The sequence below is a fragment of the Fukomys damarensis genome, unplaced genomic scaffold, assembly GCF_012274545.1.
Source record: "Fukomys damarensis isolate Sample0158 unplaced genomic scaffold, DMR_v1.0_HiC HiC_scaffold_14, whole genome shotgun sequence".
NCBI classification, from domain to species: Eukaryota; Metazoa; Chordata; class Mammalia; order Rodentia; family Bathyergidae; genus Fukomys; species Fukomys damarensis.
The window spans coordinates 3,805,159-3,831,779 of NW_022900926.1; the positions used below are offsets into that span (position 1 = coordinate 3,805,159).

Below are 26,621 nucleotides of genomic sequence, written 5' to 3' on the forward strand. Positions count from 1 at the left end.
GCTTTTTCTTAGGAATTTGAATTGATCACAGTGCCTTGGCACTTTAAGAAAAAGAATATTAAACACACATGAGACATGACGCTCCCACAGAACCCCATTTAGGGTACAATAAAGTATGAACATCTTCTACCAATTGTTTTCGTGAATGTCTACATTGATGTTTATGAAATTTTCTATTTGCAGCAATCATAATAGATTTCCCTTCCCTTTCAACTTGTTTCTTTTGTCTTTGATTCATCTTCAGTTGGCCTCTGGGTGGGACTGGTTAATCTCCTCCCCAGTGTTGTCTCATTTCTAACAGAGTGTGGGTTAACTTTCACAGAACCCGTGCTGATTATACACTCATTACGTCATCTCCCCATTAGATGAACCACTTTTTAAGACATTGCTATGCTTTTCTTCTCAGTTATTCTAATGCAACTTCTGGTGCTTAGGGAGGGGACTAAGCTTTCAGTGAGTGTTTTGCATATTTCATGAGGAAGGCTTGCTTTAAAATCAAGCGAGGAAGAGAGCCCTTCCCTTAGTCTTTCCATTTGAACAAATGATAAAACCAGTGCTGTATCTGCAGGAGGAAATATAAATACGTTTTGACATGGGGCCCACTGGTGGTGCTCTTCCTACAGAGATCTCTGTTGGTGACTTGATACTGAATTGCGAATCTGATTATAAAATCTGGAGACATTTCTGAATTTACAGGCAGAATCTTTCGAAAGATTAGTCTAGAAGAGTCTAAGGGAGTTTACTACATTCAGGTACGTAAAGGACTACATAAGAGCACAATTCCTAACCATTTGTGCAAAGATGACCAGTAGAATAAATACAGAGGGCAGAATCAGTACTGAGCTCTATCGTATAAAATTTGTCTCATTATTGGTTATTTAGAAATAGTGATGTTACTTAACAGAGCTATCATTTAGCGATTCCAACAAAAGATACTACTTTAAAGTCGGTACAATTTTATTGTAATATCAGTTTGCTCCTTGTCACCAGTGAGTATAGCTCACACTCCGAAAGGTGTACACGCCAAGGTATGAGTCAGTTACCCTTAGACAGTCACCTGATAGATTCAACGGACTTCGTAAGTCACTGTTTTATGATAGTTGTGGAAAAGTGGGCATCATTATATTGTGACAAATTTCTCCTCCACATCTTTCGAATCCCACAGAAATTTTTGACTTCAATTTGCATATGGTGAACTACACGCGTACAGCCTTTGTCACTCTTCTCTCTGGGTGTCTGTGGCTTCTGTATCTTCACATCTCTTTTATCAGCAGAACAAATTCCTTCCAGCTGAAAGATAAAAATCAGAGCTTGGTGAGCTGACCTGGCTGTCAGAGAAACCACTTCCCACCCCGACTCTTGGTGGTGAGAAGCCATGTGACATCCCTGTGTCCTCTGACTGCTCAGCCCTCTTCCGCTGGCAGACGAAGGGCGTGAGCCAGCTCATGTCGCAGACCTAGTTCAGCTCTAAGTCATTGGTCACCGCCGTGGTGCAACACCACGGGGAGTGCAGGACATGTCCCTTTCCCGGGGATCTGGATTTCATCTGCTACCAACCATTCCCGCTCTCCATGGCATGGCTCTGGTGTTTTGGTTTTGGTTGTTTTCTGTCGTTCTTTCTGGGTTTTGGCTCTTTTCATTAGCAGATGTGCTGAACTGCATTTATTTAAGTGCCGGTAACTGCTCTTACTTGGTGCCCACTCCGAGAAGGAATTCTTTGCAAGCTCAGATGCCTCAGAGTTAGATGTTCCCCTTTATGGAAGAACTGTTTGGATTCTAGTATTTGCATTATTTTGACGTTTCCTCAGAGGCAGACTGGTTTGGTGGTGCGGGCAAAATAATTCAAGTTGAATGTTTTATTGTGTGTTTGTGTTTTTTTATCCTACTTCCAAACCTGTCCTGAAGCAAGTGACCCAGTACTTTCCCCGTTTACTTAATCGGAAGAAAAAAATGATGAGGGAGTGTAGCAGCTGCGGGATCTCGGCAGGACGGCAAAGGTTAAGGTGAGGAAGGGTTCACCTAGATTAGGTCTCCTCGGTTTCCCAAAATATATATTTTCCTTAGCTCTGCATTCTGGACAAAGCTCACATAGCGCCTCTCCCACACCCACATTTTGCTGAGCTGCACTCTGGCAAGGAGGGTGTGACTGCAGAGCCCTCATAAACACAGCCGCCAACAAAAACCACTTAACGAGGCCCACCTGGAGCGGAGCAGCAGCGCAGGGGTTCGCCTGGCTGCAGTTCAGGGCCCAGGCTGCGCCGGCCTGCGGATTCCCCCTGACCGGAAGAGAGGGGAGCAGGAAGGGGCGACAGGAAGGAGATAAGTCCACAGCATCCTGGGCTCCTTTCTTCCCTTCTTTTCACAGAAGCACTGCACGTTGAAGGGCTTGTGGACATCTGGCACTTCAGGTGGATAGGAGGGGACCGAGCTAGCAGGCAGCGGAAGGGAGGGGCTGGGCCGTGGCCTGTCTGGTCTTGTCAGAGAAGGAACCGTGAGGAGGGTTTTACCTACAGGGCTGGCCACGGTTCAGAGGGTTTAGGGTTTCTTAGTAACACTGTTTAGTTGGCAAAACTTTTAAAAACTGATTCCTCTGCAAGTTAAGGGTGAAAAAGAGACCATGAAAGTAGTGTGGGTGAAAAGTGTTCAGGTGTTCTACTTGAGAAAACTCTTGTTCACACACACACACACACACATGCACAGAAGTATTTAAAAGGCCAGCAGAACAACAAAATTCTCTAGTGTTCTGGCCTTTGAAGAAGATTGCTTATCTATTATTTTCAAAATAAGCATGGCTTTTTAAAGAAAACGTCTTCAACATTATAACACTTGCATTTGTGCATGATAGTTTTGTCTCCTTCACAACATACTGCATGCACTTAAAATATCTGAAACAAAAACTTGCCTTTGTCCTGGAATACTTATAAGCATTCACTTTGAACCTGTGGTATTGTGCAGTGTTCAGTTTTAGTCAACAGCCAGTGATCGAACTCATGGCCTTCATGTTCCTATGTTCCTTTGAAACAAAAACAAGAACAACAAGAACAATAACCCCATCAAGCTGGGCGTGGTGGCACACGCCTGTAATCCCAGCATTCAGGAGGCTGAGGCAGGAGGATTTCTGAGAGTTCGAGGCCAGCCTGGGCTACAAAGGGAGATGCTGCCTCAAAAAACCAAAGCAAGAAAAAAACAAAACAAAAAACCCCACCCCATCATACACATAATATAAATTGTACTTAAAAAAAAAAAACAATGCTCCTCTGAGCACGGAACACATGTATCCTTGGTCATGTCAACTGTACATGACTTGTGATTGTGATAGTTAATCATAGGAAGTTATCTAGAGAAGAAAACATGTGTGTTCAATTTCCACAGAAATGACCTCTACGAAAGGTTGTGCACTTAGATTTTAGCTACAAGAAATTCAAACAACGCAGCACCAGGGTGAAATAACTCAGAGCCAAAACCTTTCCAACACTGCCAAGGTCATGAGGCTCAGCAGATCCCCATCCTCAGACTATGCCACTTGCTCTGGTGATGCAGGGCTGAGCTTTCAGAATGACTGCACATAACGACACGGGAGTGAAGAGTCACTCACACATAACACTGCCCGGCATAGCCATCGTCCTGCGACGGGCAAATCTTGGCCAAGACCGAGTTGTCCTGATGTTCAAGCCCTGTGGATGTTCTGTTACAACGTATTTCCTGCAGCTTCTGAGCTCGTGTCCACGGCACTCTCTTCAGCATCCGGAATTCCAAAGAAGGGGCTACCTGGGTTGGACTGGAGGAGACCAGGGTGAATAATACACCAAGTTTCCTCAGAAAACAGGGGTAGCGCCTCTCCAGAGTTTGCTTTAAGTCCTACAGTGGACTATTCTGCACTCCTTTGAATAGAATGAGAAACTCAGCTCCTAAGAAAGAAATGAAAACCCTTCTCCCGGTGGTCTTATCATTTTGACGCGTTTCTGTTAGAAGTCGACGTTATCTTTCTGAAGACGGATACTACACCACCAAGCTAATAAAGGCCGCACAGCTTCCCGGCAATTCCTTCCCCATTTCCTGTTCTCTGCGTGTGCACACACATGTTCACTTGCTCACGAGCTCTCTTCGAGCCTTTTCAGTTCTCTGGACCACAGGGAAAGAAGAGAGACTTTATAGGGGTTCATTACATCAACTCTCCCAGGCGCCATCGTTATGGTCTGACCTGGATGTACCGTGCAGTGTCACTGTCTTGTTTCTTTTTATTTGTCTAAAAAATCGCAGAGTTGGAAGCGTGCGGAAAGACTTTGCAGGGTTAGCGCCAGGGGCTGCTGCGGCAGGGGGTTGGGAAGGCGCTCAGGCTCTGCTTTGCTCAGGCCTCCAAATCGCTCTCCCTGTGAAGTCGCCCTGCTCAGGGCTCACCGAGCCTCTCGGCAGCCTGGCCAAACTGAAGGTGGCGCCTCAAGAGCTTTTTGGCCAAGTGTTTTCCTGTTTTCTGGACCTTTACAAATAAAGCAGAGTAATCATTCCAGGTAGAAGAGTGAAAGTGAATTGCCTGTGAAAGTAAATTCTCACAGAGTTTCTAACAACGGTCCTCTGCTTGGCGGCCTCCTATTTCCCCTCTATTAAAACAGCTGTGTAGCTGCAGCTCAACACCTGTCTTTTTAAAAACTTTCCCTCGTATTACTGTGGGCTCATAGCATTGATCCAGAGGCCTGGAGAACAGGGTATGCAGCCCTAAAGAAAGTCTTATTTCTCTGTTTTCGGCTCTCCCCGTTTCTGCTTTTCGGTTTTTCTCAGTACACACTTGCAGTACGAACGTTTAAACTCCTCACGTGGGGCTGGGAGCTGGGCACCTCCGCTCTTCTTTCCTCCTCTCTCTCCTTTCCCTACCTTCCTTCGACTCTTAGTCCCCTTCCCATTTGGGAAAGCTCTCGCTCCTTTTTCCCTATTGTCTAGCTTTATTTTGCCTTTTATTTACACTCCGGGTTTCTCACGCGACAGAGACCACGAGATGTGTCAGCTTGTGTGCCTGACTTATTTCACTTACCTATGACAACCTCAGGGTGTACTCATTTCCCTGCAAATGACTCGTTTACCCTTCTTTAGGGTGGAGTAGTTCTCCTGTGTGGGTAAGCACCACATTCTCCTTACCGTTCACCTGCCGCCGGACAGGCTGCTTCTGGGACTTAGCTATTATGAGCTGGGCTGCCGTCAGCCTGGGAATGCACCATCACTGTGACACAGTGTCTTTAACTCGAAGCATTCTAATCGCATGCTTCTTTGAAGCCCACCATGGAAAGCAGTCAATAAAAGCTAGCTACCGTCCTTTCCTTTGCTGTGAGGCCGTCGGGGCTTGGAGGCTGAGCACTGAGTCTGAACCCCAGGATGCCCCCACCTGACAACTAAAACAGTGCTTACCTTCGTCATTGCCTCGAAGGATGGCGTTTTCATAATGTTAAAGTAAGGAACCATAGTTTATACGGGAGAGCATGCCTTCCAAAATGTGACATGAGACGTTGTGATTTATAAAATGTGTTAACATGTGACATAGCTCTCAAGGATCTCCAAGAAAGCTATGTATGGACGCTGATTTACTCCAAGCCACAAGAAGAAGCCAGACGGTGTCTGGAGGGCCCCTTAGGTGGGTCACCCAGGCGCTGAGGGACGCGTTCCACTTCCATGTTAGTGTAGGCAGCGGCCCTGCCAGGTTTCTGCTCTGCCCCACACTGCTCCTGCGTGCGTAACGCCGGCCCTTCCTTCGCGCCTCCCCAGCAGCGCCACCTCAGGCTTCTGCTGAGAGCTGTGCTCCCCGCGGCCCCAAACACCTGTCCTGTGGGCTGTCCCCACAGCCACTGACATGTTCCGGGACTTTGGCTGCCATTGCACCCAATTTTCAGGCACAGCTCTGTGTTCATTATATGTTAGGATGCAACAAACCACCTCACAATTTAATGATACCACATAAGGATCTCAGCCCTCACAATTTTTCTGTTCCAGGATTTGGGGACTGGTGTCCTGGGTGGCTCTGGTTTAAGGTCCTTCACGAGGGTTGGTGTGGGCGCTTGCAGTGGTCACCTGGAGTCAGCGAGCCATTGGCGCTGGAGGAAGACCTCAGGAGGACCCATGGGGTTTTCTCTAGGCCGCCAGTGCTGTGGCTTTCCAGTGCTGGGAGAGAATTTTCCACCGGCCTCTCACAGCTTGTGAAAACCGAAAACTTGCTTTGTTCTCAGTAACCTTTGCAAGGATGTTTATATACCAAATAACCTCGGAGGACTGAGCACGTCCTCTTCACCCTCACGTCACAACAAGTACAAGGGTGTTCCACTTTTTATATAATAAAAATAGTGTCTCTTTAAAGCAAAGATCAGGCAAGTTTGTGGTCCATTATAAGATAAACAGACCCCTGAAACCTTAAGTGCACCGCCCCGTACGCCTGCAGCCTGTGAGAAGCTTCCCGGCGTGTGGGCGCTGGGCCATCCTCTGTCCTCTGGTCACGTCCACCGTTTTGAGGGTTCAGCCTCCCCATCTCGTGTCTGCTACCACCACCCATCACGCTGCGGATGGGTGACTTCACTAAATGGGATAAAACGTCAGCTCTTTCATGGCTCCTGATGGGCAGCTGACTTTCCGAGACAGTGACTAAGACAGACACCACCATCGCCTCACAGGACTCTAGGAACAGCCATGGTTTGCTGCAGGAAGGGCCCACAGAGCTGGTAACACCGCAAGTTTAGGGCCCCTGAGAGCCACCCTGAAACGTGGCTACCACAGTTTTCCTCGGATCTGTAAAAACCTGAGCTCAGGAACAAGCTCTTGCTCACCTTTTCATTCCCCGGAGAGCTCAGACTGGTGTCTTTATATAATATTTACTGAAGAAAAGTATTTGTAGAGTTTCTTTGCTCTAAAAATACTACATGTGGTGTCAAGAGCAAGATCTCCACATGTGGTGAATAGGCTATGAAGAAAATATTACTTAACTTTTATGACTTAATAAACAAGATTCTCAGCATAGAATCAAAAGTGGCACACTGGCTTGAGAAGGCCCGCTATAGAGATATAACTGGATGGTTTTCACTACCTAATATTTCCTGTTTACCCATATCTTATGGGTATGGAATGGAATGAAGAAAATAAGATTTGGGATGTGTAGTCCAATTTCAACTCACCCATATGAATTTTCCAAGAGTAGAGGGAGGAGAAGGGACAGAAAGAAGGACAGAACCATTCTGAGTCATTCAAATAACTGAAGAAGAATCAGAAAATCAGAGAATTTCTTATAAATAAATTTAAAATTTTTTAGACATCAGAATTGATAATTTAACTAGGGGAAAAAATTTGTGTTAATCCTTAGTCTTCTCACAGTTGTCTTTTGAACTTCATTTATTTTTTTGGTGGAAGAGTATTATAATTCCTAAGATCAAGTGAATGAAATCAAGTGGATTGGAGATGCATGGCACAATTCTTTTTAATGGGGATGTAGCAGTATCAATTCAGTTTTACCAATTAAGGAGAAAAGTGATTTTCACAAAACAAGGTCCTTAACCCTGAGCCAAGTTCTCCTTTGTATTTCAACCAAAGAAATAACACCCTCTCCCTAGTCCAGAGAAGAAGTCACCGCAGGACCTTGGAGACAGGAGATAAGACTCTCACTACAGTGCTCGCCTCTTACCAACATCAAAGGGATTTCCAAGTTAACCTGGACACAACAGTGCTTTCCTCACAAGTGTCTTTGGACCATAACCAGTAAAACTATCACAACCACACTATGCAATAGTTTAAGACAGAGAAAAAGAGATTTGAGGGTGGTGATGCTTTTCGCCCAAAGCAAGCTGCCCCTTTCTAGTCCTGACCCCTGGGGCTTCAGGTATCCGCTCAGCAGAAAGCACAGGCTTCTCCAGAGCTGGAACCGAATTTCATAATAAAAGAAAAGAAGAAAGAAACCTTGCCATGATCTCTGTGGAAACAATTTCCAAATTCTTCTGCAGTTATTATATTTCCTGGCCTGGGAGCATAATGAGGTTAAAGCATTAATTAGGAACACATTCCATCTTTTGCCTCCCATGGTTAAACTGTTTAATTAAAGGCCGGGAAGCCTTCGGGGCAAAACAGTCAGCTCCTGGTGTGATCATCTCCCTGTTATTCTCTTTGCTTTGTGATTCTTCAGCTTTTGGAACGTAATTCGTTTATTCTAGGACTGTTTGGCACTCCGGCTTTGCCCGCAAAAGACAAAAGAAGTCAGTAGTCCTTTGGGTTCTGCAGATTCTTGGACGGATTGATCTTGATGACCGTGGACAGTTGCTTAATGCACAAGTATGCTGAGTTAGTTCCGACTAAGGATGCTGACCGCACACGGGGTGCTTGAAACAGCAAGCAGCGAATCAGATACAGCTCCCTGTTTGCAGCTGAAGAGGGGTTCAGGAAGCCGGGGAGAGGAGATGGGGCAGGCTGGGCAATGCCCGAACAAAGGGAGTTCAAGTATGGGGTAAAAGGCCGTAACAAGACAGTGAAGGCGTTTTTTTCTTGATGGGAAGAATTAAGTAAAGACACATGAAGGAGGTGGGATGTAGCCTCAAGTGGAAGGAACTAGACCTGCGAAGGATGGCGTGAGGGAGAGATGGGAAAAGAGAGAAACAGCAACGAGGCAGGGCCTGTGACTCATCAAAGCAGAGCTTAGACACAGAAGTGACAGGACACAGTGGAGACCAGGTAGGCAGCGAACCTGGACTCCAAACCTTCAGGCAACAGGAAACCGCTGGGGATGTTTTGCTTTGCTTTGCTTTCTTCTTTTCCCCTTTTCTTTCTCTTTGTAGCAGATGTGCAGATGTAATCTGTAGTTTGCCTGAGGATGCGAAGACGGGAGTGAAGGTGATGAAACCCACTACTGGGTCAAATAATGCAGGGCTTTATCCCAAGACCAAAGCGGAGGCATTATCAGAGGGCCTTAAATTAGGCAACCAGATAGAGTGTCTTGTAAGAAGCTAATGCAAGCTGGGGTGCAGAGTTTGAGTTGGAAGAGGCAAGACTAGAAAGAGAAAGGTAAGTAGTATAGAAACCAGGCTGTCACCACCGCTCTTAGAATTTGCAACCTGCCCTTCCGCTTGGTGACTCATTTTAGACAGTGAGTGACAGCTCCTTCTGGTTTGATTTGTTTCCTTCCTTCAAGCATCTTTTTGATATTCCCTTCCCGGGCTCTCACCTTGGCCCCAGCCTCCTTCTGGTTTGATTTGTTTCCTTCCTTCAAGCATCTTTTTGATATTCCCTTCCCGGGCTCTCACCTTGTGGCCACAGCCAAGAAATGTCCTTTGCTTAACAGAATCGGTGTGTGGGACCCACACATCACACGGCTCTCCTTTGGGAGGTGAGAGGTTGGCATAGGGGGAAGTAGACAACACTGCTGCTGTTGGTGACTGGAGTCGCTGTAGACAATTTCTGGGTTTAGTCCAGCTGGTGTGGGTGTGTGTGTGTACGTGTGTGCGTGTACCTTAGCACGACATCTCAGAACTGGGCTCAGAGCAACACCAGGCACCAAAGGGTTCTCAGGTTGGCCCGTGGCTGCCAGTGAGAAACAAAGGGAATCAGAATTTACCCCAGAGTCAGCAGTTTCAGTGGCGTGAGAGCAGAGGAATGAAAGCTTTAATTATGGTTCTGCCAAAAGGGCGGATGCTGAAGAAACCCCTTAGGGCAGTGGACGATGGGAGAACTGAACCTTTTTAGGAAGAATCTTCAGCAAATTGTCCAGCACAAAAGAGGAAGGGCACACACGCTCATTCCTCACTCGCCCTCTTTTTCTTACATTGTGTTTTCAATCGACACATCATACTAGTGCATATTTACGGGGTCTAGTGGATTCCACTACTGCCCCCTTACTTCCTTAACATCAGGGAGCAGGGTTTGTGGTCAGGTCCTAGCTTCTAACATGCTGTTGCCGTGTGGGTACCAAGACTTCACAGCTTTGAGTTACAATGGAAAGAGTTGAGCCAACCTGATACATTCCCTTTGGGTAAGTGACAATATGTTTTCTAGGGGTGAAATGGCTACAAAGTAACAAGATTTTCTGTAGCCTCTTTCAAGGTTGATGGACAGACTGTGAGACCCCCTACGGGGTCAACACGTCCAAGGCAGTACAGAAAACACACAAAACCTTCACTGCTGTGGATGTTAAGACATGACACGGAAAGAGAGGTTTACCTGGCAAGGTGGGGTGGTGCCCATGTTCATGCCGTTTCTCATCAGCGCGGTGGGCGGGGTTACAACCTGGAAACCTAAAAACCTGATGGAAAAGATCGCTCCTCGACCGCTTCCCGCCTTCCCCCTTCTTGTTGCTTCTCCATATAAGAAATCGAGTTCCTGTCGTTAAGACTCCGGGTCCCGAGCTTTCGTCCAGTCTGGGCTCTGTCTGCACAGCACCCCTTCAGTCGTGTTCTCCCTCGCTCTCATCTCCCTATAAGCACATAAACATGCTGCAGTCTCTCACGTCTTACAATGATAATTACCGTGACTCCAACATGCATCCCCTGGACCTTCTCACCCCCTCACTGCTACTCTCCAGTCCTCACCGACTCTCTAATCTTTTCACACAAGCTGCCCATTTCTATCACTGCTTTACCCCTTTTTCTCCGATCGACTGTTCCCATTCCCGTTGTGTCAGAAGATTCTGTATTCCACAGAAGTCAACAATCACAGGGAAGGAAGTGCAGGAACCACTGTGAGAGAGCCTGACCTTGGGGCTGAGAAGGAGGAGTTTTACAAGGTGTAAAATGATGCCAAGATGTTGTAAAAAAACAAAACAGAAACAAAAATTGTATCGGAAGTCAAGGTCATAAGGAAAACATGGGTTTCACAGGTTAGCCGTAGGTTAGGGTTAAGGGTGCATTTTACACGGGTCCACAGGAAAAGGTAGCAGACATGGAAAGGAAATTAAGGCCAAGGACGTGATGCAGTGTTGAAGCGCTGTCGTTCTGAGTCACTTTCACCAGCTTCACTGAGCCTATGAGAGTAGCAGTGAGCAGGTAACACACCTTTAGTAAGGGTGGGAGAAAGATGAAAATAGCAACCCAGGGGAAGGAGCGAGGGGACCACGTGGCGTGGGATGGAGCACTTCCTGTCCTTGCTGCCATGACACTGCCACGGTAACTGAAGGCAGATCGGGAGGCTCACTGCCATGGCCTGAGTGTGGTCTGTACCCCGCAAAACTCCCGTCGGAGTCTACCTGTCTCTTGCCACCTGATGCCACATGTCACCTCGAAAATCTGCCGGCAATGAAGCCATCACCACACCATGGACCAGAATAGAGAGCCGAAATAAATCTGTTGTCTTTATAACACACCCGGTCGGTGATGCTGTGTTATTAGTAACAGAAAACAGACCGAGACAATAACGGATCTACTTCACCAAAGATTTACATGACATGGAGCCTTCAAAAGTGAAGACCCTCAGAAAGCTCAGTGTTTATCCCTGGATTTGTTGAGCGTAGACAGCTGTGTAGAAATGCAACTGGACAGAAACATATGATGCAGAGGTGAGATCCGAGGGGGACCTGGCGAGGCCCAAGGCCTCTGGGTGTAACTTTCCTCCCTCCTGGTACAGAGTAAGCCTCGCCCCTCTGAAACAAGCCTCTTATAATCGACTGTTGGACCAGAGAGCTTTGCCATGGTGGGGAACAGGAGCAGACAGGAGGGCAGGAGCCGGTCAGGGAGACTTCGCTCCTGTCTCCTTCAGCTCAACACTAGGCAAGCTCAAGGGCGTGTTTTGAAGTACTGTTTTCCAAACCACAACAGCTGTAAATTTTGTTTTATCCAAGAGTAGCTGCCTAGAAGTAACAGTGGGAAAACAGTAGCAACGTGATGAGGGAAACTGTTCTCTCTCTTCTTGACTTGAACAGGCAAGGTGAACAAATCAAGGGCAATAAAGTTTTGAATCTTGACTATTCAGTGCCCCCAGTTTCCAAAATTAATCATTTTTGTTTCTTTTGTTTATGACAAAGACCACTTAAAATCACATTTAAACTAATCTTTATAGAGGCAGTATCCTAGGGTCCAGGTGAAGGAGGAAACTTGGGGTGAAACCAGGGGATCCCCAGATTTTCAGCCTGGCTCCACACTCGCCCTTGTGTGACCTTGAGCACAAGCCCTCCTGAAAGTCAGTTTCCTCACCTGCACGGGTTGACACATTGTAAAGGGCCACCAGTGAGGTCTGCCACTCCCCGGACACGGTCGTGGGCATTATTGCCAGCAGCATCGTTCTTACACAAAACCAGCCCAAGTTACTTTGTGGAACAAAAGAAATAAGTCAAAGTCAACTGCACAGAGAGCCTTGCTATCTCATAAGTGAAAATGCCAACAATGATTTCTTACACTTACATCACATTCAACAAGTTATGATTATGTGAAAGCGTGCATCAAGTGACCCCTTTTCTGTTACAGGACTCATGCTTTAACCCACAATATTTTCTGAGAATTTTTCCCAATAGTGTCAGTCCTGTACCCTTTCTCATAGTCTCTGACACCCAGTTTTTTTATTCCTCAGATTTCATGCTATGAACAGGCAGATAGCAAGAATTTGTAAGAAAAAGAGGAATGCTTTAATTGAAGTTAAACTTTAATTGTTGTGTATGTTACTTATTACTTACCTGGGACAATGATTCAAATGTTCAGAACCCAAATATCTTCAGGTTTAAATTGTGAACTATAAAATCCACTTTATAAGATTGTTACAAGCCTTACCCCCTGTGCATTTTCAAACCTCGCAAGTTGCTGGCACAGAATAGATAATGAAACAGCATAGAGTTAAACCAAAACACGGGGCGGGGGTCAGAGAGAGACGGGGTAGGGGTGGGGAGAGGGAGCAATATCCCCAAGGTACAATACTCAAGTAATAAAACAGGCAGTCACTTTTTAACTTTAGCTTTGAAAAGGAAATGCTTTCAAGACAGGCAGTGTGGCCGACTGCTGGAAAAGGCTGGCTCTGCCATACTGAGGGTGAGAACAGAACGACGTGGAGCCCAGGAGGATGGCGCCCAGCCTCTCTCAGTGTGCGAAGGGCACAGTCTGGGACCGGCCCATCCCACGGTTAGGGATCCGGGGAAGAGAAGCTAGGACTCGGCACGGGCCCGCAGCGGAGGCTGAGAGCCAGAGCCCTGCGCGTGGAGCAGCGCCTGGTTGCCCACTGCAGACCTCCAGGGCAAGGCCGCTTTTCCGAGGAGCAGGAGTTACCAGGAAGTGCATTTAACATGCAAGTTGGATGCATCTCCAAAAAAAGCTCTCCTGAATTGCATGACGCTGACCTTCACAGCGCACTCTGTGGAAGTACCGAGGCTCCAGTAATTCCAGCCGCCAATAGGGTGCGCGAAGGGGCTCCTTCAAGCCTGGTGCCTCCCCACAGCACTTCGGCGCTGAGCACCCTTTCGGAAAGACCACTGCCGTCTCTGGAATCCAGCCAAAAGTCTCGTTTTTCAAGTATTTATTCCTGAATTCCAGCAGCAGCGTGTGTACTGAAACGCTAGGCCGGTTTTCACGTTGTATCAGGTGAGGCAAGGGTTAGCACACTTAACCACGCAGCATACTCAGAGAGCTGGGAAGAGGCAGACTGCAGAGTGCAAGACCCCCTGCTTCTACTGAGGGGTGGAGAGAAAACTTTTCATTTCCTGCGTGACACCCACTGTGCTCTTCTGAAAACCACCACGTTTGCAATCATTTACACACCAAAAGCAAAGCCCAGATAAAAACAAATACACACCCAAACCAAGTGATAAAAACCATACGGTTCAAATTCAAAATAGGTATCTGCCTTATGTGAATAAATCAAACCAGAAAAATAAGCCCCTTCAATCTTCCCAGAAGAAAAAGGGAACAGGATTGGAAAGCCGAGTTCTAGGCCAAAGGTCCTCTCTGGAAAATGCTCACCTCTGAGCTAAGACGTGTGGAGAAGAATCCTAGTTACCCCTGCTGTAAGAACGACGCTGATGCCCAACACATGTAGGCTTTGTTCTTAAAAGTAACACGGGATATGAGAGCCAGCCACACTCACTGGCTGAACCACACTTCCTGACTACTCTCCGGGTCAGTTTGCTGTCGAGCTGAGGCATCGCAGGGCAGACGCAGCCCTCGGTGTGACCCCGCCCGGAAGGAGGCCAGGGGAGTTCTAAGACCCTTCTTCCTAACCCGCTCACGTTACAGAGAGAAGCAAAAGGAACCAAGTGCAGATATTTTGTTAGTAGTCATTTCTTAATTTGGAGTCTGTAACCGTGGGTCTTTGAACTTCAACGGTGCCTTTAGGAATAAAGTTTAGCTCACCTGGAAGCTTTATCCAGGGGGGATGTGCGGAGTAGGGAGTTTATAAACCACCTCTATTGCGAAAAGGAACTTTAGAATACTTTATAAGGCTCTGGGTGGTTTGAATTCTCTTTGGTCCTAATGTCAACTGAGCATTTATTCAGAATAACTTAACACCTCAGTGAAATATCTGTTATAAAATTTCTTAAATTTGGAGTTTTTAGATGGATTAACACCTTACCATAAAAAAATCATTTGTATCTGGAAACCTGAGAGCAAGTTAGCTAATAATAATAGTAATAATAATAATAATAATAATAATAATAATGATAAGCTTGCCATAAAAAGTATAAGGTATTACAGACAGTGTATTATAAATTTGGCTTTAAAAATGGAAATATGTTAGTACTTTTAGAATAGCTTTTCCCAAAGCAGAACCTAGGGCCTCTAGCCCTTTAAATTCTTTAAGTTTAATAGTTTGTTCTTGTTCTTAATTATTAAATTTTCATGTGCATATATGAAATTCAAGAAATGCTGATATATAAGCAATTACAAGTGAAATTTCTCCATCACTTATTAAGAAATTTTCTGTTTTTTCTTCTGGAATTTACATGTCTATTATTCATCCCATTTATAGAAGTGTATAGTTTGTGGACCTATATGTATATATGGATTTTTTTTTACACACAACAATTTGTAATCTGCTTTTTCCATGTAATACTGTGCACATTCTCTCTATTTATTCTTTCTGTGTAGGTCTGCCTCCTCCTAGGAACCCAGGCTGTGTTCCTTTCTACATCAAGACATCACTTCTGTAGGAGTGGCCATGGGAGGTGGAGGGTTCTGAGACACGGGTCACTCTATGGGGCCCAAGCCCTCCTCCAAGGGTAACTTCCAGGGTCCCTCCCGAGAGCCTCCTGACTACTGACTCAAGCCAGGTCTCTGTTAACCTGGAAGCCACTTCTTCCCGTACGTAGATCCAGTTACAGTGGTCATCGCCCATCTGCTTTTCTCCTGGGACACTGTCACGGCCACAGACACAGATTTCTGCAGGTCAGAACCCCAACTACCTACTTCATCCCAGGTAAGGAAACTGCAGCCGCCTTTTCTCTGGGCGGAAGCACTGCATGTGGAGTTTTCCATTCTAAACTGCATTATTCCTTTTTTTTTTTTTTTCTCATTAGGTTTATTGGTACATTTTAGGTATGCAGTACAGCTACATTAATCATTGGGATCTTGTACCTTTACATGACAGGTCTTGGTTCTCATTTTTCCCCTTACTCCTGCTCTTCCTACACCCCCTCCTTCCTTCCCTATTTACACTTTACTTCCATTTTTTTCATTTTCTCATATTTTTTTCTTTTCTCTTATTTCCTTTCCCCTTTAAACACACAGGAACCTAACACACAGGTAGGATTCCTTGGCTGCCAATGTGTCAAAGGTGCCATACTTAGAGTTTTTCAAGGAGACCAGTATTTCCTTAGTCAACTTTCTCAATGTTCTATTGCCTTGGTGGAAAGAGTACTTGTTTTCAGGCAATTCCTGGTGGACACAGAAGAAAGGTGTGTGGGTTGTCTATAATAAATCTACCTCAGCACTGTCAACCCTTTAAGCCCACACAGCTCAGCAGGTTTCGGATGTAGTTTTCAAAGATCCTTCTGGTGTTACAGTGAATTCTTTGTCTCTTCTGGAAGTAGGATCAGTAATCTCCATCTGAGGGATGTTGAGTTCTAGTCCACACTATGGGGACAGAGGCAGTGACAGACAACTGGGATGGGTTTTAAGAAGAACTGGTGTTTCTCAGTGAGTCAGAAGCCCAGATGAGGTCTTTAAAGGATCTTTTTGCATGGAAGGTTTATTTTTCTCAAATAAGAAAAGGCTTCTTCACACCAAATGACCCTGGGGTGATTAGGGAATCAATGTTCAGACCTTCAAGTCTATCTAAACTTCCTCATCAATAAATTTCACAGCCCATCTGTTCAAGCAACACCTTGCACTTATCATAAAGCCCATGCGAATGTTGTACATTTATAAACTAAAGCAATTCTGCAACCTGCACAATTATATTTTGATCCAATCCTCAAGCATGTCTGCCCTGTAGTTATTAGGTTAAAAAAGATTCATTGAAGGACACTGGAGGTCATCGCAGGAGCTTTTTAGTTTTCCATGAACACTTGGGGTTGTAAATTTATGCCTCTCTACTTGTCTTTTTATTTGGTTAATTTTTGTTTTCTGAGGGTTTTTTGTAAGTTTCTCAGAATAGTCATAAATAGCTAGCCACCTCTATTGTTTTTTACATTATCATGTTGCCATGGAAACAAAGCATGAAAGCTGTTATATCAGACCCTCCATCTCCTGCCAAGACTGGCTACCACCTGACCAGCAGTCCATTTTCCTCCCAGAAGACTAAGCATTTACCACGGAATTTAACAAAGCAGGTCCAGAACACCAAATTGAAGATCTACTTTACGTGGCTACTCATGGTTTTAAGTACCTTTGTCAATCAGAATCTGTACGAGGCATAGAATTCTCCTTCGGTAGTTTAAATGAAGATATTTTACTGAAGGACTATGTTTGGGGTATTTAAAAAATTAACTTATTTTTATTGGTATATGATTGTGATACACGATAATTACATTTGCTTTGGGGAATTGGTAACTATAAATATTTCATATCTTGATCATTTTTTACCTTCCTTTCCCTCTCACCTCTCCCCTTTCCTTAATCCCCTTCACCACCGCCGTCCCCTTATTTACCATCTCTCCTTTATTTATTTACTTTTGTTTGAGGTTTCTCAAATAAGGACTGCTTTGGGATAGGTGTGTGGGCTGACAAGATGCTGAGTAATTCACACATTAACTACAGTGCCTGCGGGTCCTAGGAACAAAGGGTCAAAGAGTGACCTACTGTACCCCAAAGGCACACAGAGAAAGCAGGAATTGTGGAAAGAGGCCTCTTGCTGGAAGGTCTGGTTGTGGACATTTGCAGTTAGTGCTAAATACACCTGCAGGGCGCGGGTCCGTCAGGGAAGACATTCTCTGACCTCTCTTGGTGGAGTAGAAGTGGAAGTGAATCAATCCTAGAAACCAGAGAAGTCCCTGGGAGTCAGCTTCCTGCCAAAGAATAATTCACGAGGAGAAAAACGGATCTGTGGAAGGTGAAGAGCTGCAAGTGGGAAATGGTTAGAAAGGCGATGATCTCACGAGTCACTGCATGGTGTCCCTAAGACTGTGATCTCCACTTCCCATATTGTACTAATCTGCTTCCTGTTACTACAGCAAAATACCAGACACAGGTTGCTTATGAAAACAGATTTTTTGTTTTGTTTTGGTTTATAGTTCTAGAGGCTTGAGTCTACGTTGGGCAACCAATTACCTGGGTGTCTGGTGAGGGTGCTCCGCATGACAGCAGCCATGTTGGAGTGGCAGCCATGTTGCTTCTCAAGGGAAAACGCAGACAGGAAGTTCAGCGGAGCTCCCACAATTCCCTTTGAGGACAGCTCCCCTAGTGAATTATGGATCTCTCACGAGGCTCCGCCCCTTAAAGGACCACAGAAACTCTCCATGGTGACACCCTGGGAACCAAGTTTTTACCACATGGGCCACTGGGGAGCATTCAATAACCACCAGATAGCAGAAAGTGAGAGTCAAAGCGTCTGAGTTGCTCAAGATCACACAGCTGACCAAGAAATGGAGGCAGGAAAAGGGAGAGGAGGGAACTTTAAAAGAATTAAAATATCATGTAGATTTAGTAACTTTACATGAGGAATGTACTACAAACATAGACTAATTTAAAAAAAGGGAAAAATCAACTTTCAAAAAAAAAAAAAACCTCACACCGCTTGTGAATGGCTAAGCCAAGGCTGGAACCAGACCTGTCTCGTAGGTGTTGATATTTTTTCTTTGCTGCAATATCAGGATTTAAGCACTGAGATGTGGCCTTATAAATGAAAGGAAATCAAAAGAGATGGAGACAGGATGGAGGAACAGTTCACACACACACAATACATATTTTACATTTTGAAACATCATCTCAGTGACACTTATTTTCCTAATAGAACTTATCTCAATCTCAGATTGTTTGCAAGTTTATCATCAGTTTCCCTTACTGGAATATAAGACTACTCATAAGAACAAAGATTTTACTCTTCTTGATTATTGCTTCATCCCTGGTGCCAAAATTAATATATGACATTTAGTAGATTCTAAAAAACATTAGCTGAATGAAAAATTAAATGAGTGAATAAATGAGTAGGGAAAATATATGCATAATTCTTTTGAAAGCTAGGAGCATATAATTGCATTCTGGAATATTAAGTTTACAAGTAATGCTGAAAACTATGTGATCTTTCCCAATTCCAGGAGAACAGATATCAAATTATACAAATACGCATATATTATTTTATTAAGTATAACAGTAATTATAGTTATACCTATACTAAAAACAACCCATTCTTGTTTTGTTCCAAGTTTGGATACCTATAATAAAAGTCATATTTTGTCATAGCAATATTTTATATGCTTACTAAGAAACGTTGTTAAACTTCATCTTTCTTATTTAAAATAAAAGCCAGTTGTTCCTTGAACTTTTCCTCTTATTCCAAATAAGTCACCTTTCTGGGTGTCTTCATCTGTTCATTGTCCAGTTCTAATTGAACACTGAACATGTTAAGCTGAACGTGTGAAAAATAGGTGACACAAAGTTAACGCAACACTCCATGTGCTGGCTGACTTGTCAAGAACAAAGTAGGACAATGGCCTCCCTTATTTTGGGAAATCTCTCTCAATCTACCAGTAAAAACAATTTTCCACTATAGCCATGTCTTCCTCCTGATTCAAACTGAACAAACAGGCAACCAAGTACATTGAACTGATTTCACAAAGTCTACTCTTAAATCAAACTCAAGGTCCTAGAAGATGGGTGGATTCTTGCCTACTTCTGTGGCCTATTATGAGCTTTGGGTATTCCTGTTCCTAGCAGTCTGGGCAGACACAAAGGGAGCAGGTGAAGCCAGCCTGAAGTCTAGGATCCAACACAGCCCACACATGTGTGCAGTGGAGTCACCCACAGCACCCACAGATCCATGGAAACAGCACCCTGAACTTTTGAATGGTTTGTTTTTGCAGTATTACGGCTTCTATAGCTGACCTTATAAAGTGTTGCTTTGGATTTAGTGAAAAATAAATGTCAAAGGAAGAGACAAGAAGAAACAAAGTCAAGGGTGACGTCAGAAAAGCAGCACAAGAGATAGAACTTCCCTTCGTAAAAGCTGCAGGGGGATGAAAGCTATTAATAGGAACCAATGTCCCTTCAACTTCTACTCCTGTCCTCCACCAGCACTGGGTTAAATGACTGTAAATTAGAATTGTAGCTTTGGGGGTGTCCACTAATACAAGTAAGGAATAAAAGATTTCTAATAGCAAAGAGACAATCTAGCTTTCCCAAGGGTCAGTGGAGAGAGGAGTGGCTGTTGCTGGCAGACCGTGATTCCGGGCCCATGAATCACTCTTGCCCAAGAACTTCTGCTAGAGATCTGGGAGTAGAGTATCCCTGATCATGGGCCATGGAAAGGATGATGTGAACTTGGAAGAAAAAAAAAATAAAAGAGAAAGGCGGCATTCTTCCCATGGAAAAAAATCTGAAATGTGCTGTGAGTTGAGCCTTCATTTTGAGTCTGCGTTTGCTCCCATTCTGCTAGGAAAAGCTGAGTGGAAAAACTGATCCACTACTTTTACAACTGGGAAATTAGAAAGTTACTCTTTAATGTTATTTTGGATATATAACTAATGAGAAATAAATGCAGTTACATTCTTTAACTCCTGCCTTCTCCTGAGAGGGCTCTAATTCAGCACCACCTCCTATCAGCTCAGGAAATTTCCACCCTGAGATTTTCCTAGCAGAGGCAAAATTAGTCATAGTCAGCAGCAGATAAAGACTGTTTTTATGAGTGTTTGAAATTGCATTTAAATTCTGTCTTTAAAAGTTGCAAAGTGCTTGGCTAATTATTTTCCATCGTGTCATTTTTAAACTATTTTGGCATGCTCTATGAAAACTACATACATTTACTGTGCAAAAATTAATAAAAAGTCATTTTATTTCCTGGAACAGAGTAGCTTTGAAGAGTAAAAATCTACCCCAATGCACAAATGTTATCCAGCTCCTGAAGGGAGACAGACATAGGCCCGGGGAGACCTGGGCCTGTAGTAGATTAGCAGGGAGAGAGGATTCTGCTGCAGGGACAGTTAGGGCAAGGCTTCCAGGATGGAGAACCCCAGTATGTTTTGGAAACATCTCCACCCCTTTCCCCAGCTAAGTGATCAGACTTTCCTGAAGTTGTGTTCTTTCTGTGCCAGTCTGAGACTGATGGAAAGAGTCTCAGGACCTAGTGTTTTCTTTCAATTTTTTTGCCCTGAATTTTCTAAGGAAACCCGATGGAAAAGCAGAAACAACACATTTAAGAGACTGAGTGATGGAGCAGGTGTAGATGGAGTCATTATTAATGGTGAATTAATGGTACCTGGACTGCAAAACCAGCACAAAACTGTCAACTTCTGATTGCTGGGACGATGTGAACAGAATGGAGGAGCTCACTGACAGCAGAATTACATTTAAAGCAGAAGTCATCAAATGCACTTAATACAAATGTTCACATAGGCCATAAGCAACATGGCATTCAAAAGTGTAAGAAATGAGAACCAAGACCTGTCATGTAAAGGTACAGGATCCCAATGATGCATGTAACTGTACTGTATACCTAGAATGTACCTATAAACTCAATGAGGAAAAAAATGTAAAAACAACATAACTTTTCTTCAAAGATATTCAACTTCAAATAAATGCCTTCCTAATAATGACCCGATTTCCCAGCCCATCCTTCAGCCTCAGGTGCCATCATTGTCCCTCCGTGGAGGAGCCCAGGAATGGAGCCACTGATGGAACTACGAGTTGTAGGAGTTAGGGTGGATGACGTCTGCCTGACTGGTTTTGGGATCCACCTGGGAAACTGGTGGAGCACATTTCCGGGTGTGCGTGGTGGTCATGGAGGTGAGGCCTTGGCGCCTGTGTCTGGTCTCTCCCCTTCCTCCCTGGGGCCGCTCCCCTCTTCTGCCTCCTGGCCGCCACGAAATGAGCAGCTTTGCTCTTCCACGCCCTCCTGCCATGATGCTCCTGCCTTGGAGTCTGGCATGATGGAATGAAACCACGAGCAAACTAAGCCTCGTTTCTTTTAAACTGTGAGTGTTGGGCACTGTGCCTCAATAAGCAAACTGACTAACGTGTGCACTAACCATGGGAAAATCCAAACGCCAACCCAAAATGTTTTAGTTCTTTTGGGATTTATGAAATATAGCAGGTAATAGGAAGTCCTTTGGTTAACTTGGTGCATGAAGATACTTTAGTACCACCAAACACAGACAAATCCTTAATATCGATTTGCATTTCATAGCCAAGAAATACAGCACCCCATAAAAAACTAATTCTAACTCATCTTCAGGTCAAAACTCTTAGAAACTACTCAGCACTGCAGAATTCCCATCAGAATGTAACACTTTTGTCAGCCAAAAACTCATTCCTGAATTATCAAAATTTAAACTTATACTAAGAGAAAATGTTTCACCCCATTTTGGTTTTACTTATTTAAAAACAGCTAACATACTTCAAATAGTGATAAATGATTAAAAACTGCCGAATGAAATTATCCACATAAAATGAAAGGATTACAAAGTCACCCTAGAGTTTAAGCTCAGGAAGAGGAATGGTTTATAAGAGGAAGATGCAAGTTAAATAACCAGGGCTACTTATTGCATTTACAGGAAGATGAGGCTTGTCACGGAATTGTTCTCTTCTGGCAGCTAAGTCAGTGGAAACTTCTAATAAAAATCACATATTTGATAAAAATCCATGAGCAATTCTCTTTCTATTTTTACCCATAGTTCTTACGTTAAAAAATTATAAAGCCATTTAGGTACTTTCTAAGTTCAAGTAGCATGAAATAGTTCTGATTTCAAACAAATCAACCACAAGCAAATATTTCTGAATAGTTTAGATCACCTCTTCTCTATGTTTTTTCTGGAGTGTTTTGAAGAGAGGACATAATACTCTGTCAAACATTTCATACACTCTTTTAGCTCAGTGGTGTGTGTCACCGCTTGTCTCTCAAGCACAAGGTCCCGAATTCGATCCTCGGTACCCCCCCAAAAAAACCAAAAACCAAAAAAATTTCATATGCTTTTACATTTCATGATATTTCTGACCTAGATGTTCTCCTTTCACCTGTGTTGCAGGCCTAACTTTGTGCTTCCTATGAGAATACTTCGTGGAGGAAGCCACGCTAGCATCTAACGTTCTGTCAGTGATACACGAACTCACAACAGGCCCTCACGCTAGTTTCCCTCCCTGTGGGCAGCAGCCGGGGACACAGGATCTGTCTAGCTCCTCAAGCCAGGAACTTCGCATTCAGAGCCTTCGTTTTTTCTCCCTCACATCCACTCCATCCGCCCTTCTCACCTCATTCATCATCAAATAACCAAGACTGTTTTTTGCACAGGTTTTCTCTCCTCGCACATAGTTTGTCTACAGTAGTGTACATAACAAGACAGTTGTTTTAGAGTGCAGATATTAATTCCATCAGTACAGAGCTCACTCTGAATAGAAACTGAGCCACTTCAGGACTGGTCTCCACGTACTTTTGCTTCATGAAGTTTGTAGGTCTATTTGTTTACCTTGTGCCAAAGTAACCATAGCCTGATAGACACCAGGACATTTCCTCCAAGGAAAGCGCCACCAAGTGGCCTCTCTTCTTTGGGAACTGTTCATGTACTTTAAGGGCAGCGCAACTTCTGATACTGAGTCATACGTGGTTGGTATCCATTACTCTTTAACTATGGTTATCCTGAGACAAAAACTGACTCGTCAGTGCTCGTAAGCCTGCTCCAGCCTCACCTCCTCATCTTCCTTTCTGCCTGGAGCCAACAAAGAGTGGATCATTTTCTGCAACAGCTCTTCATTTGATCTTGCCGAGGAGCCCAGAGATTACTAGAAGCAGGACAGATTAAAAACAGATTTCAAGGCTCTTCATTTAAATAGATTTTGGTGATTCATATATGTCTAAATATTCTCTGATAAATAAGGGCAGAAATTATGTTAGTATAACTGTATGAAAGGTAAGCACCAAGAAAAGTATCATCCTATTGCAGATAGCTAGGTTAATTAGAAATTATTATAAGGCAGTTGGACAAAGCTGGGCCCTCAGCATAGAAAAACAGTTGAGGCACAATCACTGGTCAGCATTATAAAAAGAGAAGAGGTGCTAAGCTTACCTACTTCCCCTAGAGATGAATAGCAGTGACTGATATTCTAAATAATCCATCTCCCTAGCCCATTTTCTTCCAGAAATTTCTTGTACATGACTTGTTTTCCCATTCAATCCCTATTTAATCAATATTACCTGAATGACTGTTACTTTTTTTTTTTTTTTTTAGACAGGGTCTCACTATGTAGTTGAGACCGACCTGGAACTCACTATGTAGCCTAGGCTGGTCTCAAACTCACAGTGATCTTCCTGCCTCAGCCTCCTGAGTGCTGGGATTACAGGCATGCTCCACCATGCCCAGCCTGGGTAACTGTACTTATAATCTTATTGGTTGCTCATAGTTTTGTCCCACCTCATGTCCACCTTGTTATTTCCCATTGGATCTTATAGTTTGGTCCCTCTTTGTACCCGCCTCACCTTATGGCTTATGAAACACCTTTGAGAAGTGGGGTTAATGGGCAACTTATTTTCTGGTCCCCTTTCTGTGTCCCTCAGACAGATGTTACCTTTCTCTCAATACATTTAACCTCCACTGTTGCATTCTTTAATTTCAGAGAACATGAACTCACTTCTCTGCTATCTAGCAGGTTGGGAGGTATAAAATTTCCCTTGTTTGGATTATTTTGCTTATTTGCCCTGTATCAATCTCACTGGAAAAGCTTTGCCATTATACAAAGAGAAAGTAATTGTGTGCAATGCCAACATTTCAGTTTAGTTTATACATTTGCAGCCTTTGCTTTCTTTTGAATAGCATTCCTCCATCAAATAACATAAAAACTCCACTAACATTAAACCAGGTTACTGAAAATAACTATAATTTGGTTGATTAAAAGCCACTCAGATGAGTTTAAGTGATTAAAATCATGATTATTGTACTAACTGAACTCATTAATCACAGAATAGTGGAAAAATTAGAAGTAATTAACTATCAGCCTGTTTTTCACAGTCATTTTACTAATTAAAATGTCAGCTTTGATTTGAAGCATAGAAGTATAAATTGAAAGCTACTTGTTCTTACTGCAGATGACCTTGAATTCCAGGGAGCAATCCATTATTGGATGGTTTGTTAAAATCTCTGTGAGATACCACCAGGCCCCATGGTATTCTTTTTTATCTTGAGTGAGAACAGATAATTTGTAAGACCTTCGAGTTAAAGCACTGTGCTAAGTGTTAGATCAGACGGATGAATTAGAAGCCCATTTACATCTTACTGTTATCCCATGGAAGAAAACATCACGGGAAGGTTCTAAGTGAAGCCCATAAATCCTCCTCCCTGCTCTCATCCCACTAAATATCTTTCAACTATCAAAAGATAATTTCCATCCATCTCCAAAGACTGAGGCATCAAGATACATTTATTGTACGCAGTAAACGCCGTCTCTGATTCGCACGGGAAAGAACAAAGCCAAGGGGTACAGCCGCAGGGCTGTCCGATCTCTGCCACTGCCAGATTCGCTCTCTGATAAGCCAGTGGGACCTGGAAAGGGACAGGGTGAGCGCTGCGGTGCAGGCCCAGGGGCTCGGCAGGTCATGGTGAGCGCCGCCCCAGGCTGTGCGGGGCTGGGCCAGACCCCAGGAGGCCGGCTTGGTTGCTTTCCCCAGCCCCTTCCCGGTAAGGCCGGGACTCTGTTCCAGATGGTCTCCTCCCATTCCGATATAAGGACATTTCGGGCTCCGCGCTCACTCAGTCCCCTCGCCTTCTCCGGCTGCGCACCAGGCCCGTCTCTCCGGGTCACACAGCCGGCACCTGGCCTAGGCCTCTACCCTGGGTTAGGCCTCTGCCCAGGAGGCCGCAGGCACCGGCTGGCTCAGGGCGAAAGCTGTGGCTTTGGCTCCGCACAGGCGGGGCTGAGGTCCGGCTGCAGGCTACTCACAGCCCGCTGCCCAGGGATGCGGCAGGGCGGCCTGCGGCCCGGCTCGGAGCGCTCTTCCTTCCACAGGAAAGGTGGGTGAGAACAAGCTAGCACGCCCTGCTCTGCTGGAAGATAGAGAGACGTCTCTTTATTTCCATTCTCGGGAAGTTCATCTCATTTAATTGCTGTCTTTTCAACTGGGCTAAACCTTGGCCCTTCTGTACGCGAATACTGTGTCTTGGTAGAATGGAAAATGCCTGTTACCCTGAATCAGTTTTCAATAACATGAGCAATCTATTATTTCACTACAGTTTGATTTTTCTTTTTAAGTAAAAGTAACACAGACATAGAGTTCAACAGTCCTATGTTATTTTTAGGGAAGAGCAGCAAGCTTCCCCCCTCATCCCATTCTACCCTCCTTACCTAGAAGCAGTTCATACTATTTAAGCTATTTCCTTTATCTCTACTTCTTTGAATGACTTGCTTAATGTGAGATTTTGGTGTGTGTGTGTGTTTGTGTGTGTGTGTGAAACAGTGTCTCACTGTGTTGCTCAGACTGGCCTTGAAATCCTGGGATCAAATTATCCTCCTGCCTCAGCCTCCTGTGTAGCTGGGACTACAGGCATGTGCCATTGTACCCAGTTTAAAGTTAGTTTTGAAATTTCAGTCTTAGATATTACATATTGACTTTGTACTATGGGAAATGAGCGATTAATTTGGGTCACTCCTTCCTCATTCATTTTCTGCTTTTTCAGCCTCTCCATATAGTTGTCATAAGTTTGGTCAAATAAACAATGAGTATTTGCATTAATATACAGACAGTATGCACACAAAAATACCATTCACAAATATAGGATAATAGGACCATTCTTTACCATTTATACAAGGTTTTGTTTTTCTTAGAATTGAAAGTCCTGTTTTCACTTGCATGTGTGACTTACTTGTACCAGCTTCGAAGGCTACCGAAGGAACGTCCTCCACCAGCAGGAGGGAATCAGACCAAGAGGAGGAGGAGATGGAATCCAACAGGCAGCAGATCCAGCCAGAGGTACAAGTGGCCTCCTGGGTGTGCTGGTAAAGAGAGAGACCAGGGTGACCGCTGTGGACTCTGTCTAGAGAGGAACCAGTCCAGACCAGAACAGGTCAGAAGGGCCACAAAGTAAACCGATGAAACATTGTGTTTTATCTCAGTGTCCCCACAAAGCCTCA

At 44.3% G+C, this 26,621-nt stretch overlaps 1 long non-coding RNA gene across 1 annotated transcript; it reads right to left on the reverse strand.

Annotated features, from left to right (window-relative positions):
• Nucleotides 1-951: 951 nt before the first annotated feature.
• Nucleotides 952-17,714, reverse strand: LOC104872101. The gene is made up of 3 exons (XR_783057.1): nucleotides 17,625-17,714; nucleotides 10,168-10,420; nucleotides 952-1,290 (listed from the first exon to the last, which is right to left on the reverse strand). It is a non-coding gene; the product is annotated as an uncharacterized LOC104872101 (long non-coding RNA).
• Between the last annotated feature and the right edge of the window lie 8,907 nt (nucleotides 17,715-26,621).